The following is a 20,529-nucleotide window of genomic DNA, read 5'->3' as shown; positions in this document are numbered from 1 at the left end:
TTCTGTTCTACAAGAGAGAAGTGGTTCTCTCATCTCCAGTGCAACACAGCTCATGAAATGCTTGTTTCTCAAAGAAACAACCATGGAAATGTATTGTGACTTGCACTGTCCTTTAGTAGGTGTTGTATCAAGCTCTGAATGGTTACCCTTGGTGCTCTGGAATCTAGGCTTTGTGGGGGCTACTTCAGCTTCTTGTTCCTATAATTATCATATTTATCTTTTCAGATATTTGCTTTCTCATCAATGCACAAAAGTCAATTTTCACACAAAGATAAAGAATACGGCACTCAGAACTGTTTACATTTGTTATCAATACCTTTGTTCAGGCTATGTTACGATCTCTAATATGGACAGACTCAAGAATAAAACCCAGTTCCTTGAAAGCAGAGCTGCAAATTCCAGACCAAGTTGTTCGAATGGAAGGGATATTAGCAGCTTAGTCATATGCATAGTTAGCTTCCTTCTCAAAGGTGATACTGCAGAAAAGCTTTTTAGCTAAACAACCATCTGGTCATCATTAGAGAACAATAAAGCCAGAGACAGCAGTAAATAGCAAGGGGTGTTACAGAATTTGGTAATGTGTGTCAGTGAATTTTATAATCTGTGGACACAGCAGCCAGTGATCAGGTGATGCTGATGAAAGCTTTGTCCTACCACTTCATGATCATTCCAATTACTTCTGGTTATTGCAGGTTTAAATGACAATGTCTGTCTGCTAAGAGAAAAGATCCCTTCTAAGTTATTGTGTTCTGCATCACCTGCTGCTCCAGCTAGATACAGTCCTATCACCTTTCCAGTCTTTGCAAAAATTAATGGCATTTCCATTTGCTACTTGAAGGACGGATAACTTAAGCAACCTCATTTTATATGGCACAGTTAAGTACAGATTACAGGACTCCACTGAGACAAAATGTAGAACTAAATTTGACAGCAGCACTGAGATGAACGACTCAGACACAATCCAGGTTTTACACTGTTTAGTAAAAAAGGCATCTCCTTCTGCCCACAGTGAATAACAGTCTGCAAGTCTTTATCTCCCCTGGTTGAGATATTTAAGCAGGTTTTTAGCTCTAGAGACTGAAACCCCTACAACAGTGCAAACATCCACATATCCACCAACAAGGACATTGGAACTACACATGTATATTTATTTCCAAACTGTCCAGCAAGAGCTTAAAGTTTCAATTCCCACTGTAGACACACATGTACATGGCAAGGAACCAAATATGCCCTAAGAGACCAAGTGTTGCTAAAGAATGATGAAGTATGGGTGGAAGGAGTAGGGAAGTGTCCTTGAGGATGAAAAGGGGAAAGTATCAGCCAACAGATACCTGTTGAGTGACAACCAGAGTGGCTTTCAACTGCAATAAAGCAGGGCATTTTAAGAGCTCAATGCCAAAATTCCTTCCTTTCAAGAAAATCAAAACATTTGTAAAAAATATGGCATATGTCATATGATATTTGTCATTTTACCATGAGGGTGGTAAGGCACTGGAACAGGTTGCTCAGGTACATCCCTCCCAGCTCCAGGGATTCTATGATTCTACATGTCACAATAGGATGAGAGGGACTGGCCTCAAGTCATGCCAGGGTAAGTTCAGGTAGGATATCAAGAAAAACTTCCTCTCTGAACTGTGGTCAGTCACTGGAATGGGCTGCCCAGGGAGGAGTTCAAGAAACACACAGATATGGTAATAAGGAACATGGTTTAGTGGGTAACATTGGTGGCAGGTGGACAGTTGGACTACATGGTCTTAGAGATCTTCCTCAGTCTTAATGATTCAGTGATATCTGAGGCAGCTGAGAGGACTGATTTCTCATTCAAAAATGTCATGTATGCAAAGCTGTACAAATATATATATATATATATATATATATATATATATATACACACACACACACACATATATATATATTTCAGAGCTATTAAATAACTCAGTGTTTGATTATCCTTCTTCTTAAAAAACAGCCAGCCCCTGCAGTGAGCATATATCTATAAATAAGTATTTTCTGTAATCTGACCTGCTGACTTTATCAAATTACTTCCACTCCAGTAGTACCAATTTTTGCAGAAGGTTTACTTAATTTCCTACAGACATGCTGAAATATGATAACAGACATGTCATGAATTGCCAAGGCTCAAGGCAAGCAGAACATGAGCCAGCAATGTGCCCTCACAGCACAGAAAACCAAACATATCCTGGGCTGCATCAAAAGAAGTGTGGTTAGCAGGTTGAGGGAGGTGAACCTGCCCCTCTGCTCTGCACTGGTAAGACCTCACCTGCAGAGCCCATGCAATAGCAGCTGAAATAGGAGTGGGTAATGTACATTATAGTCTGAAAGCCCAGTTAATGTTCTTTTACCCTTCTAGCCCTGTCATACTCCAGGTTTTTTTTTTAAAAAAAACATCTGAGATATACATTTGAAACATTTACTTCCTTCACTCAAAGTCCTTCAGATCAAGGCTTCTCATTTAATGCTGGGGAATTACTTGTACCTTAAAGGTTTGAGCTGTTGAGGCATTACTTATCAAAGACTTGTGACTAGTAAATACACTTATTAATTATAAGAGATACTTGCTCTGCAAATACAGGGAGGGGTCTCAGTTTACCAGCAATTCTGCTTTGCCCAGTTCTACATGCTCAACAGGTCTTTTTTATTACAGCTCCAGGGATTCCACGCATTCAGGCACTGATAATAAGCAGAGGGGTTAGTGATGTGACCAAACAGAAGAGTAAGTCAGTTACAAAATGCTTCTCTGCTTGACGCTAACATTAATTCTAAGACTTCTTGATATCAACTGAATCATGTTTTCAAACAACACAGCCTTCAGCTTGCTAACACACACGTACCAGCATGCCAGTGATTCTAGTCTGGAAAACTCTTCTGCAGTCTGCCTGCTGGCTGCAAGTGCATTGATTGTCAAGAAGCATGTTACTCTTCTCTGAGCTTTTTCCATTTCCACCAATGGAAAAATGCTGGGTCTAAGGAAGGGGATGCTGAATGTGCACCACTGGGAAAGTGGTTGCCCCTAATGGTTTACTACACCTTCAGCTTGGGAAGCTTCTAAACACAACACTAAGCTTGGTTTAAAGCTTTGAATCTATTGATTAGTACTACTTACATGGGCCCTGTCAAAGCGACATGGCAGAGATCCTGCCCTGAAACCAGTCATACGTTTTGCTCTCTGGGAAGATCTCCAGATAAGAGGACTACAGATAACAACAGTAAGGTTTTCAGACAATGATCTTCTCCTTGGTTATAAATCTGCTTTTATAGAGAGCTGGGATTAACCTGAAATAATTTGCTTTGGCAGTTTGACAATGTTTGCACAATGCCTATTTGCATTACACCTTGCTCATACCAACACAATGAGCTACTTGCTTTCATTATCACTAAGTACATTACCAAACCTGAAAGAATGTGGCTGTTTGAAATCCAGGAGGATCCCATAGCAATCCTCTGTTGAATACAATTAATTTTCCTTCTGCAAATTACCTGCACTTTTCAAAAGCTCAAAATCCAGAGTCAGCCTTAAGGAATATGAAAGGAAAAAGGGGACTGAGGTGCAATATGGAACCTCTGTGTTAGCAAACACCATTCACACAGGTCTCTGAACTAACAGCCTGACATTTATTTTACTTGCTTACTCAGCTTCTTAGCTTGCCTCTACATGAACTACACTTATCTGCACAACTCTTCTGTCTTTAAGGGTTATGTCATCTTCATCCCAACAATAGCTACTTACTGTCACTGAACTGAGCTGCTAAAAACAGACTCCTTTCCTTGACTGTCTGTTTGCTAACAGCATCAAGTCAGTTCTTTAGATTTTAAGAAAAAAAAGTTGATTCTACTGGTGTTTGCATATGTTCCTTGAGGCAGACACTCTCTCTTCAGTACTTTACAGCTTTGAAGAATGGATTCTTTCCCCAGATATCACTGAATCCTCTGCAATTGTAAATGAAGCAGATCGTGACCAGTAAAAATTTTAAAAAATAAAACTAAGGCAAGGTGTGTGCAGCACATTTCTTCCTGTTTTTGAAGGACTTTACATACTAGAAAACAGATTCACTGACACACTTACTTATAAAGCTTTCCAGCTACTGAAGGAGCGTCAGGATAGATACTTCAGACTACTTTCCACACAGATAATACAAGTTCTCCACAGAGAGATCTCAGGAACTTTTATAATAAAACTGCTTGAGTCCTTCCACAGTTGCTCAGCAATTCCTTTAAGTAGGTACACCTACTTAAATCTATGCTTAAATGTGATCATCATCTTGCACACAACTTCTGATTCTGTAGGGTTTTTCTTTTTGAAGTGCAGGAGTAAAAATAAATCCCAATACCTGCAGCAGGTCATTGGTTTTTCTTTCTTTTGAAGAGTGACAAAAGGACAGTCTCACACTGAGCTCCTTCAATTCTTTATGGAACTGGCTTCCAAATTCAAAAGTGCATTCCAGATAGACTTATTTTGCCTATTTCTAAAGAAATTAAGGACTGTTTTAACTACGACAGAACCAAAATGACAAATTTCACAGCCCCTGCTCATCTTCTGTTTGGGAAAGGAGTCTCAAAAGAATCTCTACACTTCCAGGATTATCAAATCTGACTGTATTTGGTTCCCACCTTTGACCTCATCAGCCACTCTGAAATCCCTGTCTGAACACTTTCCGGCTGGTTTCCATGCATGCAGATGACTTCATTTCCTATTAAGTACACCACAAAATTCAGCTCCTTATCAGCTCTGATTAGTCAGATAGCTCCACGCACAACCACAAAACAAGCAAAAACCAGCTACAAGTAATACTATAGCTCCTTAGTTGTTAATACTATCCTGCCTCCTACTCCTTATATGTAGGCTCTGCTGGCTGGAGTTATTTACCCATGCTGAAGTTTAAGAATACTTATTTCCTTTGTCATTATTTGTTTAAGAATTGCTGCTATGTGCAATTCATAAATGACAAAAGCTCCATGGCAAAGGTTACTTGTCTTGATTCTAATTTGCCCCCAGGCACTAAAATTGGATCCTGATGCTCTTAAGAGGGAGAAGCTTCCAAAAAAGTGAAGTCACTCCTTGAGTGACCATCTGCTCAAATACAATATTTCTGAAACATCTAGATGGATTCTATATAACGTTTATACACATTAAGACTTTGCAGCCCAATAAAAAAGAAGCTGATATTTTTTTTATCAAATAAAACACCATGGAAGTAAAAAACAACAAAACAACAACAAAAGACACCAAGTCCTTGGCTTTCACAGCAGCATGCAGCAAACAAGCATTGTTATTCCTTACTTGTTATTATTACATTAACATAAAGCATAATACTTCTTCAGTACTTGCTTTTAAATTAGAAAATTTAAATTAGACAAGATCATAGGTGGATTTGGCACAGAGTGCCTTATGGATCCCTTCACCTGTTCCTTGTCTCAGAGGGAATCAGCTATAGAACAGCCCATGTTGGAAGAAAACCCCAACCATCACAGTGTACAACTCCTGGCTCCTTGCAAGACCACCCGAACACCAAACCCAATATCTGAGAGTGGTGTCCAAACGCTTATCAAGCCCCGGTAGCTTGGCTGTGAGCAATGCCCTGGGGATCCCATTCCATGCTCAGCACCTTCTGATGCAGAACCATTTCCTGACACCAGCCCAACCCTCCTCTGACACAACTCCATGCAGTTCCCTTGGGCCCTGTCGCTGTCGCTGTCGCAGAGCCCAGCACTGCCCTCCACTCCCTGTAAGGAGCTGCAGCCACCATGAGGTGGCTCCCCTCATGCTGCTCAGCTCTGGGCTGAACAAATCCAGGAGTCTCAGGCACTCCTCATATGTCTTGCCTCCCTGCACCATCTCCACAGCCCCCCTTTGTACACTCCTCAGTATCTTTATGTCCTTACATTGTGGTACCCAGACCTGCACATGGTGCTTGAGGTGAGGCTATGCCAGTGAAGCACAAGTGGGACATTTCCTTCCCTCACCAGCCTGGCATTGCCAGGCCTGATACACCCCAGGTCATGCTGCTAGCTCACATTCAACTCACCATCAGCCACAACCCCCAGATTCATTTCTGCAGGGCTGGACTTCAGCTTTTCATCCTCTCTTCTGTAGGTACACCCTTCTCAGGTGCAGAATCTGGCACTTACTCATTATACTTCACATGGCTGGTGACTATAGTAAGTGATATGAAGCTAAGCAGTTGCTCAGTACTAGGGCTATGCAAAACACAACAGGTCACAAAAAATTCTTGACCCACATCTGACATCACCAGCCACTTAAATCCCAGTGAGCAAGTAAAATGTAAATGCTTTGATGTCATCGCTGAATATGGCTTCCTCTTTTGATGTGCTTTACCCAAAGTATGTAAAACATGAGACTCACTCTTACCCATCCTCTGTGCTCTTCATTTTTCCTTTCTCCCTTGACAGCTGGCGTACATAACTACTCTAATTTCATCTTATGCTAATGAAGCAAACACTAAAAGAAGGGTTTCATAAGTATAATTAGCAAAAAGCTACTAAAGTCCAGCCCTGATCTTAATGGGGCCCTTCAGGGGGGATACCTTAAGCTTTCCTCACATGTCCCCTATTTCCTCTTTCCATTTAGACCAGCCATGCCTGTGATGGCTCTGCACCTCCTAGTCAGAACTTGGGAGCACAAAGAAATGAAAAGACCTGAGAGATGAAGGCAAACTGAATGTGCTTCATGTGAAGTTTTAGATATGGTTTCTTAGGAATTTTTATTTTATAATCAAACTCCATTGTTTGTTGTAAAGGGACACCTATGTGTAGCTCAAGAATCAAAATCTCCTATTACGGCTGATGCTGCCTCACCACATGTTAATTTCTCCTTTAAATCCTGGCAGGTTTGATTTTAAATGAATCAGTCAGAGGTTTGGTGAAAGAAGCATGCAAACATCAGCATCTGAATGCTGTTCTTCAGTTCATTTTGCTATCAGTACATGCTGAAGCAGAAACAAAGCTAAGAGAGGAAATTGGAAAGGTAAATCATAAGAAAAATAGACACCTGATATACTGCTTCTTCTGAGCAGTTAGAAACAAGTGCACATTATCCCTCTGGTTACATCCTATCCAAACCCATTTAGCTCTGCCAAGGGTTCCTTTCATACTAGTAAAGGAAAAGCAAAACAGCACCTATCATCTTCTGTCTGAACTTACATTTTAGTCATGGAAATCAGATCTTTCATTCTATTCTACACCAGTGATATACAATAGTTTATGTATCTTTTATACCATATTCCCTGCCAGTAGTGTGGCAAAAACTGATAACTTGGTTCCCTCGTGGACTCCTATCTGAGCCCAAAGCAGCATCTCACTTCCACGTTCAGTCGTAACTTGAAAAAGATACACCAAAGAGGCTGTTCGAAATGTTCACTAGGCAGGGCAGGAAAAGCAAAAATATGAACGGCAAACCATTTCCCATTTCTTTTCATGGAGGCTACTTCCAAACCTTATATTCAAGCCTAAAACAAGTCAATTCAGAGGGCAAAATAACAAAACCCCTTGTCTGCCCTTCCTGCCAGGGAAGCTGGAAGGGAAGGGAACACCCTTCTTCTGATAAACACAGACCCAGCTCCCACTCCAGGCTCACACAGCTGAGCCCAGATTTGATAGGGCAACAGGAAGAATGGTAATTCCTCAATTGACAGAACACCTTTAAGTTGGCTGTGATATTACACAGAGCACACATAAGACAGCCACTGACCGTAAAGCCACCGGCTCAAATCCTGAGCAGGAAAACAAATTAATACCTCGGGTTAGCTCAGCTAAGTAAACACAGTATCTGTACAAGCAAATCACTGTGGACAGAGGAGAAATAGAAGAGCCAGTTCTGTTCTTTCCTGAACTCACAACTAGAGATGTTTCCTCCAGAAAAATGAACGATCTCACAGCACTGGATTTTGGAAAGGAATTCACATGATCAAGCTACAGCAATGAAGACAAAAATAATTCACATAAAATAAGGAAATATGAGTTAAACAATCTAAGAACTTCTTGCCAAAGCAAAAGCTGGACCAAAAATAGATCTTTCCAGGTCAGAAAAAAAGCCTGTGTAGAGTCAGTGGTCACACATGGAGCAGCTTAACTCAATTCAGTGTGTACAGATCATAATGCTTTGCACTCACACACACGGATGAAATATCATTTTGACAATTCTGTTATACACTGCATTCTTCTTTTCTTTTTTTTAAATCCACTTTCCCAAAATCTGAAAGGGGCTCAAGCGATCTACCTGTCCAGTCCTTGTTTCATATGGCCAACATAGCACATCAGGTTCAGTTAATCTGAAAATAACACAGGATAACTGAGAGAACTGTGCAATTACAAGATAAGGTGAAAGAGTTCATTTATGCTGTGAAGAAATCCCAGATTCAGTACCATGTTCACTTAAGAACATGTCTCAGAACGTGATCAAAACCAAACTGAATAATCCTAAAGGAGTCCATGCGAAAGGCCTAGAAAATAACTCAAGTTCTATGTGTAAATAATAGAATTTTCTCTAAAATTGTGGGTTCAAACTAGTCTGTGCAGTAATTCATACTGTGAACTTTTGTACTCTCACCTCCTGTAAAGCGGGCACGCTTGTTGCATCCCTATTGATTGGGTTTAGATGTACAGCAGATCGGTGATTGTTCCAAGGTACATGTCACAAACTACGCACCAACAAAAGCAGTTAATCTAACACTGACACACCTTCAGAAAAATCTGTTCTCACCGATTCACAGATGAACTACGATGTAACCCCAGCTGCTCCTCTTCCAACTAATAACAAGTGTAAAGGAATATTGCACAAAAAAGTTTAGCATTGTGTATAATATTTCACTGTGTGGTTTTGCCCAGCAGTGTTCACTTGTCATTCTTTGTCTCTGAAAATCAGAATACACCTTACTTCCTCTACAAGCACCACTAAATAGAGGTAGTGGTGCAGCTGGGTGATTTCTGAAAACCTTGCCACTTACCCTTTACGCCTTGCACCACATAGCACTGTTATGGTCAGAATTGGACCCTCCTGACAAGATTTAGAGTTCTGAGGATGCTGTGCTGCTCGTATTTGAAAATATACAGTGATTTATCTAAGCAGCATAATTATTTTTGTTGTAGTAATCTCAGTAATTACTCTGCTACCATCCTGCCTCCAGTAGGTAACCTCATACCATCCTTCCTTGAGGTAGGTATCTGATAGAGAAAGGCTGCTCAAACACTGGCTGCAAGAAATGAAGTCCAGGCTTTCTAGCACTGCAGACTAGTTTTTTTGGTTCCATCTGTCTCCTGTTAAACAGGTACAGGCTTTTAGTTCTTTGGCTTATACTTAGGGGGCCCCACTCAGTGAGGAAAGTAAAGCAGAGGCTTGATAAGATTTGATTTCAATGCTGTTTCAAAACAAATACTTTGTAAAGAATGATACCCAGCGCACAAAGCTATTTAATACAGAACACAGGAATGGTGTTTTACTCCTTTAGTCACACTCTCAGGTAAGTGAAGGCACCCAAGGCAAGAGGGGCAACGCAAATGTGGGAAGGCTCTCCCCTGTTAGTTTTAAATAACACTAGGTTTATATTCTCAATGTCCAAAGTACCAAAACAGTTTAAACTAGCACATCAGCAGCAGGCAGAGAGCTCTGGAACACTATTATCCAAGAAGGAAGCAAATATACAAAAAATGTTTTCTTTCCATCATTCTGAAATTGCTAGTGCATACATTGAGAAACATGGTACCGGTGTGGGGTCACCACAGTTAATCCCAATAAAACTGTCAGATAATCAGCATGAAACTCACTCCACATAGTTAAACTACCACTTCCTACTTCTTCCTCACAAAAGGCACATTCCAGTGCATGCTGAAATCTGCACGAGTCTTTGCACTGGCTTTAGCGGTTTCTTCAATATGTTGAAGCTTCTCAGGGATTTCTCAACAGAGATGGCAGGTGAGATTAAACTTCAAACCCCAAATTAAATTCTTAGAAAACTTATTGCTGGGAATTGTCAAGAAAAGGGAAACTTGTTTGGAGTCAGCTTGGGTCAGAACACATTTGTCAATACAGAAGAGAGTTAAAGAGAAGGTTGCTTGTGCATGGTTGAGATTTGAGGTTGGTTTAGGTGCACTCCTGCTTTCAGTGCTTTCTGTTCTCTCCTCAAAAATGTAAATTAACATATCAAATTCAGGCTGACATTTCTGATAAAAACCAGTTTAAATATAATACCACAGGTCCTTCAACTGAACAACATAGAATGAAAGCATCATTTTTACCTGCAAAAAGCACCAGTGCAAGCTGCTGCTGAATCCAGATCAGACACTATATGGCACGAAGTCACCAGTGCTTTTCTTTCATTCACAGAAAACTTAATCTTATTTGGAATATGGCAATGTGCTGAACCACACTGTCGCAGTGGTATAATAATGAGAAGGCAGTAGATCAGTACAACTGCTCTCCACGACATACTGAATGCAGAAGGCACATATTTCCAAGCATAGTTAACAACCATTATTAAAATGCTGTAAGGCAAACTATTTTCCTCCAATAAAGCTCTATTTTTCTACATTTTCTATACGAAAGGAAAGTAATAAAAGAATAAAAGGTGTCCTGACCTTTTTTTGTTTTCTCTATCAGGTAATTCCTACCTTTTGCCCTCTGAAAGCCACTCCTTTTCCATTATGAAGCTAATGCATTAATGAATGATACGGCTGTCTCAGTAGGAGTCAGCAAGGTGCATTAAGCTATTCCTTCCTCAACTAGATCAACACCTTCTAGGAGGCTGGAGAACTTCTAATAGCCATAGCCAGACTGGCACAGCTTGCTATATGCTGGTACAGGGACCACAAAGGGCAATCAGTTCCTTTCCATTAGAATTCCTGCTATGGGACAAATCTTGCACTGCTCACTCCCGAGATATGCTTATATACTGGAGGACAACACAGGTCAGTGTCTCTCCAGCTACTGTGCCAAACATGCAAGAAATTGCTACGGCCCAGAAGTAAAAGAAGAAATCACAGCACAGGGGGAGAACAACAAATCCTCCCACTGCAACTCCAAGCAGAGACCAGAATCACTCTACTGCTACACTGGATAGGGATTTCTGGCAGAAAAGGGCACAAGTCTCCCATTTTTGTATGGTAAACCATGCAGTGATGAACAGATTTGAACATCTCAAACAATATCTTGAATCTTCCCTTTCTACTTCCCATATTTTGCTACTTCAAGGCCTGCTGAGTAACTGACATTCAGTGAACTGAAGAGCACAGCCCCACACAGTGAGCTTGCTGAGCTGTGTACTGCTGTTGCCTCATGCTCTTCTGTCAAATTACATTGAAAAACCAAGTCAAACAGCTAACTCCATAATGGCTTCAGTTACCTTGAACCTGGTTCACCAAACAGGCATATGCCTGGATCTGGGCTCAGGGTGGGCTCCAACATGCAGTAACCTTGTAAGACAGCTACGTCTCAGTAGCTCATAAAAGTGCAAACAGCACCTGCCACCACACAGCAAAATCCTAATATAGCAATTAATAAATCAGTAACCTACCCCGATCCTGTCAGCCCCAAACTAGCCCTGCTCCATGGATGCCGTTTTAACTCCACAGCCACTGCCAAGAGCTGGAAAGGCTCTCTCTTTTTTCTCCACCAAATGCCGGAGATGCAGGAGGAGGAGAAGACAGGTGAACCAGCGGGAGGAACCGCTTCGAGGGGCAGAAACTGAAGGAAACTGATGAGGTGGCCATTGGGCCCCGCGCCCCTCATGGCCATGCACGGGAGGCGGGATGGGCACTGAGGCGCGAAAGGGCACGCGCTCACCTCGTGAGGCCCGGCCGCCATATTGGGCCCACCTGATCCTGCAGAGCAGTGAGGAGGAGGGGCAGACACAACGAGGTGTTGAGGTGTGTGCCCACATGCTCAACAGCATCTGGTTGTACTATGTGGTGTTGACCACAAAAATCTTTCTAACGCATATAGATAAAACCAACCGTTGCACTGTTGCTTACAAGAGACAGTGGCAGAGGAAGAATGCAAAGCTCCACAGGCTCTGACTGTGCTCCAGAATGTCACCACACCAGCTTGAAGCATTACTGGTCCCACTCAAGCACCGTGCCTCCATGCAAGGGCTGGCACCCCTCAGCACGGGGAGCAGAGAGATGAGGTGTCCCCCCTCTTCAGCTGCTGCAGTCTGCAATCCACATTGAGACAAAAAGTGGATGTTGGTGGCACAAAGATGCTAACCTGTGCAAGGGAAGGGCTCATGCACAGATGCCATACTGAGGGCAATAAGCTTAGCAGATGGACAGCAGGAGCAATCTTGGCTTCTGTGGCTTTACTGAGCTGGGTCTTTGACTAACTGAACTTGGATGGATCAGTGCTTGTCTGTCAAAGCTTCCAGTCAAGTAACATACACCAAGCCTGGCAGCGAACAGAGCCCAGAACACAGCCTGCCTGAAGCCTCTTCTGGAACACCTACTTGGTGAAAGGACAGCTTAGGTAAGATTCTGAACACTGACACAGACATTCCATTTGTTCTGTATTAACTTGAAACAGTGGCTCTCTCTACTTTCTCTTCTCTGGAGTAATTTACTTGACTATAGCTGTTTTCTTTGAGATAACAGAAGCATCACTTTAACGTTCATGAACATTCAGAGAGTTGTGATCATGTAGTAGCTCAAAAAAGTTGAAATCATTGGCTCATATCAGACCATAATGGTGTCCCATGAGTTTCTGAGGCTGATTCAAGAGAGGAGACACCTGTACTGCCATGCACCATGCTTACCTTTACAGCATGAATAGCCAAAGTGAAGGTAGCATGGGAGCTGTGCCTGATAGCATGCCTCAAAACTACGGAAAAGTTGAAAGCATAATGGATGTAACAATCAGAAAGATTAGTGTGGTGGGATGGCAATACAGGAGGTGTAATAACCAAGGAACTAGGGCAAATGAAAAGGCTTTACAAACAGAAAGGAAAAGTGCTCACCTGTCTCTGAAGAGAGAGACTTACCACAAAATCTCCAACCAAAGATCCTTCCCCAGTGGGAATCAGCCCTTCAATGGGGTCTAAGAGAGGTGCAGCCAGGCTCACCCCTTCCATTCACACAGCTGAATTGCCTTCACCTGTGCTCCCAGGGCTAATCAGGTTCTTTCTCCAGGTGCTCAATAGTGGTTCAGGCCAGACCTCAATGGCTCCCATTCAAAAGTACAGAGAGAGGTAATTTACATTGTAACATTCTTAAGAAGATAAACATAATGCACTTATAAAAATCAATATACCTGCAGAAGAGAAGGTGATTTCTGGTATCTGTAGAATTACAGAATATATATTTTTTCCCCATTATTAAATACAGTGTTTCAGACAGTTGTGTCCCACACGTGATATACCGACTGCAGTAAGACATGGTGTCTTCCAAAAATTGTTCAAGTATCACATGAAAATAGCAATATGCTCACAGGTTTCTTAAGTGAGGCAGGCAAAGAACTATATAAGTGACTGTCAGTCTTACATTTTTTCTCTTTTAATAGTCTCAAAACAGCGCCACAACAGTATGTTCAGACTCATGCTTCATGCAAACCATAGACCAGTGGTATGTGTCTATTTCACTGTCACTATAGCATTGCTGCTTAGAGCCTCTGATCCAAAGTTTGCAAGGGGAGACAGGTCAGCTTCAGTATTTAAAAACTCTTGGACAGCCTTATCTCTTTCAAAATCACTAGTGAAACAATGAACAGCCTCTGAGAGATTAACATGCTTAGGTAGAGAGAAAAGATGAGGTGCCAGCAGATGGCACTCAAGAATGTGAGCAAGCACTCCTGAGCAAGCAGAGACAATGGTTGTGTGGTGCAATGTCAAGTATTTGCATGCAGGCTGTATATGCCCTGTATGCTCCTAGATGGAACTCATGCAGAGTAATTAGTAGTGCTTTCAGTGTTCCACATCTCTAACAGAGAATATAAATCCTGTCTTTGGCTTAGGAAATTTTCATGTATGTGACCAAAGTGCTCTTTGAAGTAGCTTCTTTCTGGATTTGGATTAAAACTGGGTTTTGTTGCATTATGGATAAGCTGAACCATTACTTCTAATTTTTTGCCAAGCTCTAGAAATTGTACTGCCTCTTCCTTAGGTCCTGGCAGTTGGGTTGAGGAAATGAAACTTGGATGCTTTATGTGTTTCGAGCTCTTTCTTAAGGACAGCTTTGGTCTCTAGCCTGCTACTCTCTACTGAGATCACTGCAGAAGGTTATTTCGACTGGTCTTATGAAATAACTAAATGTCCTCCGATCATTTGATTTTAATTAACAACACTGAAGAGATTCTGTCTGCTATAATTTTACTGTTGGAGTCTAGGAAATGTTTGGAAAGAAATCTTCAGGCTCTGTCTGTTTATGGCTGTCTGTCACCGACCTTAAATCACCTCAGATCTACCAGCTAACCTTCCAACTTGCAAGAGGTCAGTTGATGTGGAAGATAAAGTTGCATCTTAGAAGGGTGAAGTTAACTAAGGAAGGGAGTCCTGTTGCTCTAATTAATGAAGCTAGCCCCTCAATTTGCTGACAAGACTTTTTGTCTATGATTTATACCTAGACCCTAGGGAATCTGAAGGGTTTTTTCCTTCTTTTTACACTGTGACTGGCTTGAATGTATCCAGCATTCTTACACTCTGGAGTTTTCAAAGTGCCTGAGTCATACTTTTGCTTGTGTTTCTTTGGTCTAATATGGGCAGGTAAAAAAGAAGTCTGCCAATGCCAAAAGCTTTTTCCAGAACTCTCCCTGTAAGGCTTACAGACTGAATATTAAACTCTGGGCTAAAGTCCAGCATGCTGAATCCACGGAGGTTTCGTAAGTTAAATAAAAGAATTTAAAAACATTTCTGCAGTTTCAAGTTTATCCATAGCACCATGGGACTGAGTGTGGCATGGATCTGAAGCTCTTGAAAGGGTCGAATGCAATTTCCCCTATAAATATAGCTGTACAGTGGTTAAAAACTTAGCACTGAAATTGTACTTGCTGAAAGCTTGGTATGCAAGTTAACATGACAGTATTTTTCTTTTGGTTTGCAATATGGTTTAAATTGGTAATACCGATTCAAAAATATTTTTGTGGTTTATATTCTGGTGGTTTTCATTTATTTGTTTATTTATTTTTGTTGTTGTTTAATAGCCCATGAAAACAGGGCTTAATTAGAAAGCTGACATTTTGTACCAATCTGTTTTTCTCTGAGAAAGGCAAAGAAATGAACCACACATGCACACACAGGCAGCATTTCTGGCTTCCAGCCCACTCTGAGATTAGCCTGCAGAAAAAATTTATTGCCTGTTTCCAGAGAGGTCATCTGCCATTCACAAACGTCTTAATTATTTGAGTTAAATTACCACACCTCTAGTTGCCATGCATTTGTGGATAGCTTTTCCTCCAAACTGTGTAGTCACCCTGATTGAGGGAAGAGTCGATTTACAAGTGGGGCTGAACTAAGTAAAAGAAAATACTTAGTTGAAAATTACACATCTTTGTTTACACCTAGACTGTTATGTGAGATAGTGGCCTGGAAACATGCACAGAGATTCATCTCCGAATCTATTTGTTTCTGTTCTTACTTCAAGCAAGTCTTGCTCTACTGTTTTCCCCATCATTTTTGGCTGGTAGTTCTAGTTAAGCGAAAGAGATTAACTAGGGTTCTTCTCTAAACATTGGTTAGTATAGTCAATCTGATTGCATTATATATTATTGTCCTTGCTGTGTGGCTTGAAGGCACCTTGCAGTGAGACTGAAAGTTAGAACAGTTTCCATTCTGAAGACCTGACCTGTCTTGGAGACATCAGATCCCCGCGGAGCCTATAGGGCCATTGGAAACCTGGCAAGAATTTTGATTCCATGTTGTACAGAGACATTGCTGAAGCTGGTCTGGCACTCTAACTGCTCTCCCTGCACTTAAGACTACATGGGTGCAAAGTATACTGCTAGGGGAAACTTGAACATTATTAGACTACAGAACTCTGGGGGTGGTAGTCAAGGACACGGGGCCCTAGGAGGTGTTCTGCTCAATTTTAGTGTGAGGTGAAGGGATCTGAGAAGGAGGGCACTGACAGGACAATAATTTTTATTTTCCTGTATCTTTCTATAAAGGAAAACTACCAAATGATGGAGACTGATGGAGTCCCAGTCTGGTGCCTGAATACACACAGCCACGGACTGTGAGGTCATTGACCAGGTGGCTGTGATATCAGTGAGAGATGACAGTGATCTCGCTGACTCTTGCTGCAGAAATCTGGGCACTGGCAGAGTCCAAACAAAGCAGACTGGGTGAAATGGTGGAAATTGAAAGCAAGCAAAAGAAAGAGGACCCAGAAGGGTGACCATTGCTCAGCATATGCAACAACCATCAATAAAGGAATTCAGCACAAGCTTGATGAAAATGAGCAAGAGGTTCTGTAAATGATACTGTATGCTGCAGAAGAGAAACAATAAGTAGAAATGTGATGCAAGTTGTATACTGCAGGAAAGATGACCTGCAAGATAACTATGCACATTTTCCCAAATTGCATCGTCCTGTGCACTCTCAATAATCACTTGTAGATGGTGGATTGATCTTTAAGCTATTAGCCAGAATTCCACAGAAGGCAAATAGTATTTGATTGGAACTTGCAGCAGAGAAGAGGGGTCCAACATTTGATTAAGAAGCTGGCTTGCACCAGTCTAAATCTGAAGTAAGCTCCATTTCCCAAGATAAAAGAAAAAATCCAGGACTGGGGATGCCTGCTTGTGGCAGTGTTGTGCTTTTGTTTTACTTCCCTTCAGATCACAGTTAAAATGCCTTAGCGACCAGGAAGTCTTGATTCTGATCTTACAAGGCATTTCATACCAGGATGACTTCACAGACCTTGGCTGATGACTTCCAAATATGCTACCGTAAATGACTCAGAGTTAGACCCAGGGTGCTCATGACTTCACATTTCTTCAGGCTTCTGAATGACACGTTTTTTAAGTGATGTGGGCACATGCAGAAGTTGGAGCATTGATGGAGATCAGTTCTAAACAATTGCTGTTGTGAATAAAGTTTACAAACAGCTGACATTCATCGCACCTGTACATTCTCTCCTCTCTGAGTTCTAAAATGTTGCCTGCCTGCATTGAAGCATACATAATTCAATGTTTATTTTCACACAATTCAAATGGCTACCACAAATGGCAATTTGTACAACCATCAAAGCAAACAAACGGTAGATATACACAAGATAGAAGAATAAAATCATTTGACAGAATTCAGCCTTAGTGAGACAGCCAAGAGTTTCACACTATTCTGCCTCGCCTGTAGGATACCAGCGCAAGGGACAGGTCTTGGCAGACAGTTTCTGAAGAGAGGCAAAAGCATCGCACTGAGCTCACAGCTGCAGTCAGCCTTGGCAGATGCTATTTCATTGCCATACTTGGGATTTCTCACTGGGGACAAGGTTCCAGTTGCTCCCTCAAGCTGAATAAGGAAGTGTGAGTGAACACAGTCTTACGTTACCCTTCTCATCTGGGAGTATTTGAAATCTAATCCTCGACAATGACAGGACAAGACAAAACTGTGCCAAAATAATATGATGGAAATTTTCATTTTCAACCTTCACTTTCTCTTCCTGTCCTTTTTTTTTTTTTTTTTTTTTTTTTTTTTTTTCCCTTTTAATTTTTTTCTTTAAAGTAATTCTTTGTAGTCATCTGAGTGGAAAATCTATAAATATCAAAGCAAGTTTATTTCAGTACTGAAACTAGTTTCCAGCCAAGCTGAGCAGATTATATCTGGAGTTAAACAGATATCTCTGAAGGCTATGGTTGAGGAAAACACTAAGTAAATCAAGATTGTGGTGTCTTGACATTAAATACACTTATAAATTGCAGTTTCATTACTTCCCACATTCCTTTTTTCAATTTTAATTTCCATATTAATGGACAGCAATGGTGCTCTTCGCTTTTGTTCAGGTAACTATGCCCTAATGATAAATATTAATTCACCTATTCCTAACATCCTATTTAATAGGCTTCATTTTTAATGTTTCCTTTAATCTGGGAATTATTTTATTCATTCGGAAGGTTCATCTGGTATTGATTCAACAGGGTATAATCTCGGCATTTGTTTTTGCATGAAGTTAATCCATTTAATAGGCATTTTTCTAAGAGTTTGAAGAAACATATTGAACTACACATTTCAATCCATACAAAAACATTGTCATATAAAAAATCTGCAGGTCATATCAAAGTGAAGGGCAAAGAAGGAATCAGACCACAGATTTGTCTGCTGGCTGCATTCTTTAAATTTAGGGTTCCTCAGCTACAGGAATGGGAATCCTGCTACTTAGAACCACTCCAATTATTTACCCTTAGGCTTGCTGAACTTGTATTTTAAATAACAGGGGGCAGTACCTGGCAAACATAGCTGGCTGGAATACTACAGCGGGATTTAGGATGGTTTATAATAGCTGGTTTCAATGACATTGCATTTGGTTTCATGCTAGCTAGATGTCCAGCCCAATAAATCTAAAAGTGTGACAAACAGGAGCTCTTTATATATTTACATATACATACATATAAATACATGTATGTATGTACTGATAGGCAAACACAACTGTATCCATATTAGCAAATAGAAGTACACAGAAGTAGCAAATTTATAGGGCAAATCTTTTGGTACTAAACAACACAGTTTGTCCTATAGCTACTTTAGAAGGTTTTATTTCAGATTTCTTTCAGACCTGCGTGGACTGATTGTCTGCTGATGGTCTGGCAATATCTTCTGTTTCATCTAAAAGGTACCCAGTCTAGACTCTGTGCCCCAAGACCACCCAACAGTACAAACAAAAGCACAGCAAAAGAGGTTAACAGAAGTTCACATCAAAGCTACAGCGCTGATTTAAAATGCTAATGAACCTTCATGCTTTGTCCTTGCTGCAGTGCATAATTTGAATGGGTGATGCAGTGCAGTATCATTCTCAAAGAGAAATCTTCAGTACCTTTAGATATCAATGATACCTTATCTAAATCAGTAATTTCTCTTATATATATGCACCCTGATTTTTCCCTTGTGTTTAACTGCCATTTCAAGTTTATTACTTCCTAGGATGACTTTAAATCATAATTAGATTTTCTGTGGCACCTGAAGCTTATAATACCACACCATAAACGTACTATGCTGCTTATTCTGTTTACAGCTGAGAAAATGTTTCCTTCCCAGACTTTTTTTTCTTTTTAATGATCAGTCTCTATGTTGTTAGTCAACTCAGTCCATTTTCACTGGCCTGTAAATGAGAAGGGAAAATAAAATATGCTAAGCTGAAACTAAAATACCGAGACATACTTCACTGATTTACTAGGGAATAAACAAAGGACAGTTCTTGCCTTTTATAGATGTGAGCTTCTCTGTGCCAGAGTTGTATAATCTGCCTTTGCCAAAGTTTCATTACACACAACAATGTTTAAAGGCCTTTAGAATCACAATCTGTTAAATTCCATTAAAAAAAAAAAAATAATAAAACAACCCTATGTTTAAATACCTCACCAGAAGAATTTTTCCATCGTGGGTAAGCTGTCACAGAGGAATGAACAGCAATATAATGTATTGCTGATGAATGAAGATGCTCTGCCTCCTCCCAGGAAACTGTATTTGCATGTAGATATTTCTGATCTAACATAGCAAATACATTGCTCCATAAACGTCAAGGACAGTAGGATAAGTTCTGATGCCCAAGACTGGCCTGAGTATTTAGCAAAGAACAATAAAATCCCAGATCTTAAAACAGCCTGCAACAGTTGAGATCCACAGCACTCAGGAGTGCAAAGAGAGGGCCATCAAAGTCACACTGAAAGCTCAGGGAACCACAAACCCAACGGTTTAGTACTGTCAGAGGTCTTACAAAGCATCCTAGTATTGTGTACTCAGGTACACTTCACACACCAGGATCCCCGGTATAAGTCAGAATGTCATAAACCTCATTTTTGTTGTAATAAATTCTGTGAATATTTTTATAAAGTAAAAAAATAAACCATTCAATCACTTTTTGGCTAAATATATGCTTCAAAGACCCAGCTGTACTTGCCACTTGGATTTAATTTTTTCTTTGTTCCATTTGGCAGATTTTTCTCCCTCTTATCGTCAACTCTGCTTCAGTTGTGGACAGAACTGAGGCTGTGGTTTAAATTCAGCTATCCAAGCTTCCCAAGCACAACAGCAGCGCAGCCAAAACCTTCAGCTAGCAGAGTTTTCCAAGATACACAGAGAATTTTGAGGCAAACTGAGGAGTAATTTTCTCACACGCCTCTTTCCCAGCTTCCCATATAGTCATTTAGATGGCTACCACTGCCTAACATTACTTATGTTCAGTTCAAGAGGCAAATGGCAACAATAAGCTGGGTCTGCCAGACAGCATGATGATGATGATGCACATTTTGGAGTATTTGTCACTGGCCACTGGAATGAGCTAAAGGACAGAGCTTTAACCAAATACCCCTAGTCTGGAGCTATTTTAGAGCTGCCTCTAGCAGCTTACCTAGCCTCTGACATA

The 20,529-nt window shown here is 40.8% G+C and overlaps 1 protein-coding gene across 9 annotated transcripts in view; it reads right to left on the bottom strand.

Moving 5' to 3' along the window:
• Positions 1–20,529, bottom strand: part of TLN2 (talin 2) — a 175,478-nt gene that overhangs the window by 7,545 nt on the left and 147,404 nt on the right. The window lies entirely within an intron of this gene.

The sequence above is a fragment of the Coturnix japonica genome, chromosome 14, assembly GCF_054131305.1.
Source record: "Coturnix japonica strain WE chromosome 14, WE-NBRP24, whole genome shotgun sequence".
NCBI classification, from domain to species: domain Eukaryota; kingdom Metazoa; phylum Chordata; class Aves; order Galliformes; family Phasianidae; genus Coturnix; species Coturnix japonica.
This window is presented reverse-complemented; position numbering and strand designations above follow the sequence as displayed.